Source organism: Amborella trichopoda, chromosome 1 (genome assembly GCF_054954075.1).
Source record: "Amborella trichopoda isolate Santa Cruz 75 chromosome 1, AtrichopodaSantaCruz75HAP2 v2.0, whole genome shotgun sequence".
In the NCBI taxonomy this organism is placed as follows: domain Eukaryota; kingdom Viridiplantae; phylum Streptophyta; class Magnoliopsida; order Amborellales; family Amborellaceae; genus Amborella; species Amborella trichopoda.
The window spans coordinates 5,740,954-5,747,262 of NC_142336.1; positions in this window are offsets into that span (position 1 = coordinate 5,740,954).

Consider the following 6,309-nt stretch of genomic DNA (forward strand, 5'->3'; position numbering starts at 1 on the left):
TATCGAGAATGGGGTTGAGGTCGTGGTGGTAGTACCACCTGAGCTTCAGTTATCGGTTTAGGTTTTCATTCCTATTGTCGCATTTAAGAACCATTAACTACTTCTAAAACAGGTAGGGGCCTGTATTCCCATTGATCTAGCCAATTTTTCTTTTTTTTTTGCCTTATTACCTACAATAAAGAATTAATCGAGGAGGGTTTTTGGGTTAGCTCTTGATGAGGTCGGAGCTTATGCCTAGATGAGTGAGCCGAGAGATTGTGTGACCATTGTGTATGATGGTAGGCCTATTGAGCCGGGGGCCAAAACCTCATCCATGTTCCATCACACGGCATGCATATCGATAGATCGTTCAGGAAAGCCAGATATCCATCTTTGGGTGAAGCGTATGCATGTACGAGAGATACCGCTATGCACCATAGAACTGTGGTCGCATCAGGTCGTGGTGACTTTGACTCGTTTCTAGGGGAGGGCCTGTAATCCACAGATTGGGATTGCAACCCCTTGATTCATCGATCTGACTTTGGTGACCTACTAATGAGTTCCTGCTTGGACTGTTGGTCATGTGAAACACTGAGTCGGTTCGATGAAGCTAGTGTGGTCTGTAGTCCACAGTTGAAGGTGGAGTACCCCATATTTACAGATTGAATTCCTAAAATCATATGGATCATTTTCTCATCATATTAATTTAATTGTGTTTATTTTATTATTGAAATGATTTTAGTTTCATTATTTAAATTTTTATGAATCTCTCAATATTTTAATTATAATTTTTGAACTTATAAAAATACAGTTATTGATTTTACAAAGTTGTAAAAATTCAAATATATATTAATTCATTTAATTTAATTTTTCTTTTTTAATAAATTTTCATGAGGACCCAAAGTGCACATGGGCCCACCATGTGGCATGTGGGTGGGGGCACACATGTCCCACAAAGGGGTGGCATCCCTTTGGATACTCTTTCATTGCTTTGTGGTCAAGACTTTGAGTTTTGGTAACTTTGATTTGTGGCATGTGGTCAAAATCTTGGAAGGGAAATATTGACCATGGCATATTTTGTTTTATAGCAAGTTTGCTTTAAAGGGATATGGTCAATTTGAATAAATAGTAAATATTGACCTTAACTTATTTATATTTGGTAGTATTTATTTACTTGATAATATTTGACATATCCTTATGGAATATGTGACATGGATCATGCAATTTTACGAAATACATGATATTTATTTTATTTAAATATATTGATGAAAAAACGGTTTAAGGAAATGAGGATAATGGCTCAAGCACTTTCCATAATGTTGATGGCCCATCTATGGAATGGATGTCTCAGATCTTCACCCCACAAGTCACCTTGATCAACAGTCTAGATTCAATCTCATGAAATATGTAAACTATGGGAAAACCTTAAGAAACCCTAAACTTAAATATTCATTATAAATAGGGGTGCTCTTCCCCAATCTCTACATAACCTCTCTCTCTCTCTCTCTCTCTCTCTCTCCTATAGGGGCATTCCTCACTCTCTCCTCCATATTTCTCTCTCTAATTTTCTCTCTCCAAAACCTTAGGTAGTACTCTCTCTCTCATCTCTAGACCTAAGTTAATTTTAACGGTTGGAAAAATTAGAAGGGGCCTAAACTAATTTTGGGGGTTATTGTTTAGTAGAAATTTTAAGGGGTAGTTACCTAGTTTGGCCGAAATCAGCTATCCCGATTGGTGATTGAAGCTAGACCACATATCCCACGTCATTGGATGTGGTGACTCAGTGTGGGGTGTAAAAAGCCCGGTTGAGGTAATCTTCGACATCTGTTCTTTTATTTATTTGTTTTCTTTTATTTTATACTCTCAAGCACATTATCAGTTTGTATGAATGATATCAAGTAGTTGAGATTTATTTTATTGATGTGTTATTTATTTTGTAATAAGGTCATCTGTGAGTGATCTTGTTGCCAAAAATATAAGGGACTATTATTATTACAAAAAAAATTGTATTTCCCCGGCAAAAGATCACATAGGTCTTTCTTTCATTGGTATCAGAGCGATGTTTTACTTGCTTGCCATTAGAAGTCTTTTTTTATTTTTGCTTGAGAATAGAAATATAATGGCTGCTCGTTCCTTTATCTCTGAGATCCTAAAAATCGAAAGGTTTGATGGGACCAACTTTGCTTCATAGAACAGAAAAATCAAATTTGTGCTCTATGAAGAAAACTTGTATGAGGTACTCTTTGAGGATCGACCTCGTCGTCTAACTGACGACTCATATCAAATAATCAAAGATGGATACGCCAATTGGAAGAGGAGGAACTTGAGATGGAAGCACATTCTTTTATGTGCCATGACTGACTCGTATGCTTTTGAGTACGAGTCAATCTATACTGCAAATGAGATTTTTGATAAACTTGAAAGAAAATATGCTGAACCCTCTCTCATGAAGCAAACTATGGCTATGAGAAGGTACAATGATTTAAAAATGGTAGAAGGTACCTAGTTTGCAGATCATGTATACGTGTTTCGTGCGTTTGTTAGAGATTTGGAAGATATAGGCATGAAGCCCAATGAACCCATGCAAGTGATTCATTTAATGAATTCACTTCCTAATTCATGAGAGACTTTCATATCTTCCATCTCTGCTAGAAGAAATGCATCAAAATTGGAGGAATTCATCACAACCATCAAATCTGAAGAAGAAAGGAGGAGTTCAAGGCAAACCCCAAAGGATGCTGTGCATGTGGTCGAATCTCAACCATCTTTTAAATTTAAGAAAGGAAATGGAAGAAATACTTTTGAGAAAAAAAAATATTTCAAAAGAAGAGATTTTGGAAATAAGGGAGAAAACAGAGAATCTCGAACTTGTTTTATTTGCAAGAAGGTGGGTCACATAGCCAATAGTTGTCGGTTCAACAAATTTGGTGGAGCTACGACCCATGTCACAAACACCAAGGAGAGTTGTAAAAAGAATTCTCAGATAGTTAAAGAGAACCATGAACTATGCGCTCACAAATAAGGGGGGAATTGAAATAGCAATAGAGTGATATTCAGATGTAAGCTATCTCGTGGATCCAAATAATGCGAAGTCTACATCTGGGTATGTGTTTATGCTTAGAAGAGGTGCGGTTTCTTGGAAGTCAAAGAAACAAGATATTGTGGCCTTGTCCACCATGGAATCCAAGCATGTGGTATGCTGTTTAGCAGCCAAGGAGGCTGTGCGGATTAAGAAGTTTCTTAATCAACTTAATTTTCATCCTGTATGTTGTGAGACAATGCGAATTTTTTGTGACAACACTGCGGCTATTTGTGTCTCTACGGAGTCTCGGTTTCACAAGAACTCCAAGCATATTAAACCTTATTTTTATCACTTGAGAAATGAGGTGAAATTGAAAGAGATCGAGGTCAGCTACATATTTAGAGATTTGATAATTGCAGACCCTCTAACTAAGGGAGTTGTCCCTAATGCTTTTATAAGACATGTGAGAGAGATGGAGATGAGAGAAAGTGAGAAAGGGAGAATGTAAAGCCTTCAAAGGCCAAGTGGAAAATGTTGGATTTATGTGGCCTTTAAAGGCCTTATGAGTGTGTATTGAAATACTTTTTATTATAGAGATTTGATAATTGCAGACCCTCTAACTAAGGGAGTTGTCCCTAATGCTTTTGTAAGACATGTGAGAGAGATGGAGATGAGAGAAAGTGAGAAAGGGAGAATGTAAAGCCTTCAAAGGCCAAGTGGAAAATGTAGGATTTATGTGGCCTTTAAAGGCCTTATGAGTGTGTATTGAAATACTTTTATTATAGTGAAAAATAAACTCAGTGGGAGTGTGGTCCCTCGAGGACCATACTAAGCGAATGATGTTTGCTTATATCGGGTTGTGCTTATCGATCTAGGCCAGTTGATTGGAAAACCCAAGATAATTGGGCATAAAGAATTAACCGAGGATGGTTTTTGGGTTAGCCCTTTATGAGGTCGGAGCTTATGCCTAGATGAGTGAGCCGAGGGACTGTGTGACCCTTGTGTGTGATGATAGGCCTACTGAGACGGCTCCCAAAACCTCATCTATGTTCCATCACACGACATGCATGTCGATATATCGTTCGAGAAAGCCAGATATCCACCTTTGGGTGAAGTATATGCTTGTACGAGAGATACCCCTATGCACCATAGAGCTGTGGTCGCATCAGGTCGTGGTGACCTTGACTCGTCTCTAAGGGAGGACTTGTAATCCACAGACTGTGATTGCAACCCCTTGATTCATCGACCTGACTTTAGTGACCCGCTAATGAGCCCATGCTTGGACTGTGGGTCATGGAAAACATGAGTCAGTTCGATAAAGCTAGTGTGGTCTGAAGTCCACAGTTGAAGGTGGAGTACCCTATATTTACATATTGAATTTCTAAAACCATATGGATCATTTTCCCATCATATTAATTTAATTGTGTTCATTTTATTATTGAAATGATTTTAATTTTATTAGTTGAATTTTTATGAATATCTCAATATTTTAATTATGATTTTTGGACTTATAAAAATACAGTTATTGATTTTACAAAGTTGTAAAAATTCAAATATATATTAATTCGTTTTATTTAATTTAATTTTTTTATAAACTTCCATGGGAGCCAAAAGTGCACATGGGCCCACCATGTGGCATGTGGATGGGGACACACATGTGCCACAAAGGGGTGGCACGCCCCACCCTTTGGATACTCTTTCATTGCTTTGTGTTCAAGACTTTGAGTTTTGGTAACTTTGATTTGTGGTCAAAATCTTGGAAGGGAAATATTGTTCATGGCATATTTTGTTTTATAGCAAGTTTACTTTAAAGGGATATGTTCAATTTGAATAGATAGTAAATATTGACCTTATCTTATTTATATTTGGTAGCATTTATTTACTTGATAATATTTGACATATCCTTATGGAATATGTGACATGGATCATGCAATTTTATGAAATGCATGATATTTATTTTGTTTAAATATATTGATAGGAAAATGGTTTAAGGCTAGGGGTATAATGGTTCAAGCACATTCCATAATGTTGATGGCCCATCTATGGAATGGATGACTCAGATCTTCACCCCACAAGTCACCTTGATCAATGATCTAGATTCAATCTCATGAAAGATGCAAACTATGGGAAAACCTTAAACCTAAATATTCATTATAAATAGGGGTGCTCTTCCCCAATCTCTAGACAACCTCTTTCTCTCCCCCACAACCTCTCTCTCCCCTAGAGGGGCACACCCCATTCTCTCTCCTCCATATTTCTTTCTCTAATTTTCTCTCTCCAAAGCCTTAGGTAGTACTCTCTCTCATCTTTAAACCTAAGTTAATTTTAAGGGTTGGAAAAATTAGAGGGGGCCTAAGTTAATTTTGGGGGTTATGGTTTAGTAGAAATTTTAAGGGGTGGTTACCTAGCTTGACCGAAATCAGTTATCTCGGTTCGTGATTGAAGCTAGAACACAGATTCTGTGCCATTGGATGTGGTGATTCGGTGCGGGGGTAAAAAACCTGGTTGAGGTAATCTCCGGCACATTTTCTTTTATTTATTTGTTCTTTTATTTTATATTCTCAAGCACAGTATTAGGTTGTATGAATGGCTTCAAGTAGTTGAGATTTATTTTATTGATGTATTATTTATTTTGAAATTTCTATTGTTTGTAATAAGACCATTTGTGAGTGATCTTGTTGCCAAAAATATAAGGGGTTATTATTATTAAAAAAAAAAATTGTATTTCTCCGGCAAAAGATCACATAGGTCTTTCTTTCAATTTTGTTGTAAAAAAATCTTAGGATTATATTAAAATCTATTTTTATATCTATTTAAAAAATTTTAAACTCAAAAAATGGTTAAAATCGAGGAGATCTATAAATATATAAAAATCTTGAATATGGGCAGTCTAGATAATGTGTTGCAAGATGCACTATTTTTGAGACTCAAAAACTTTTTTTTGTTTATATTCATAAATCTCGATGTCAAGATAATCAAATAGAGGGTTTTCCAACATTAAAACAACATTTCCGATAGATTTTTAAGGTGCATATCTAATTCTACATTTTAAGGTTGCAACCTTATATAAACTTTTCCCAATCTTAAAACTTAATACTAATTCTAAAAATATATAATTTGTTTTAATGTTTTAGTTCCGGTATCGAATTCAAGTTCACACAATTTCACTAATCCGGAATGTGCATAAGACTGTTAGGTATTTCTAATCCCAAACCGCTCAAATGGGGCACTGTTGTTATGCAGCTGCAATACATGGAGGGGCATCCAAAATATTCATTTTACTTAAGGAAACAGTTTTAAAAGCGTGT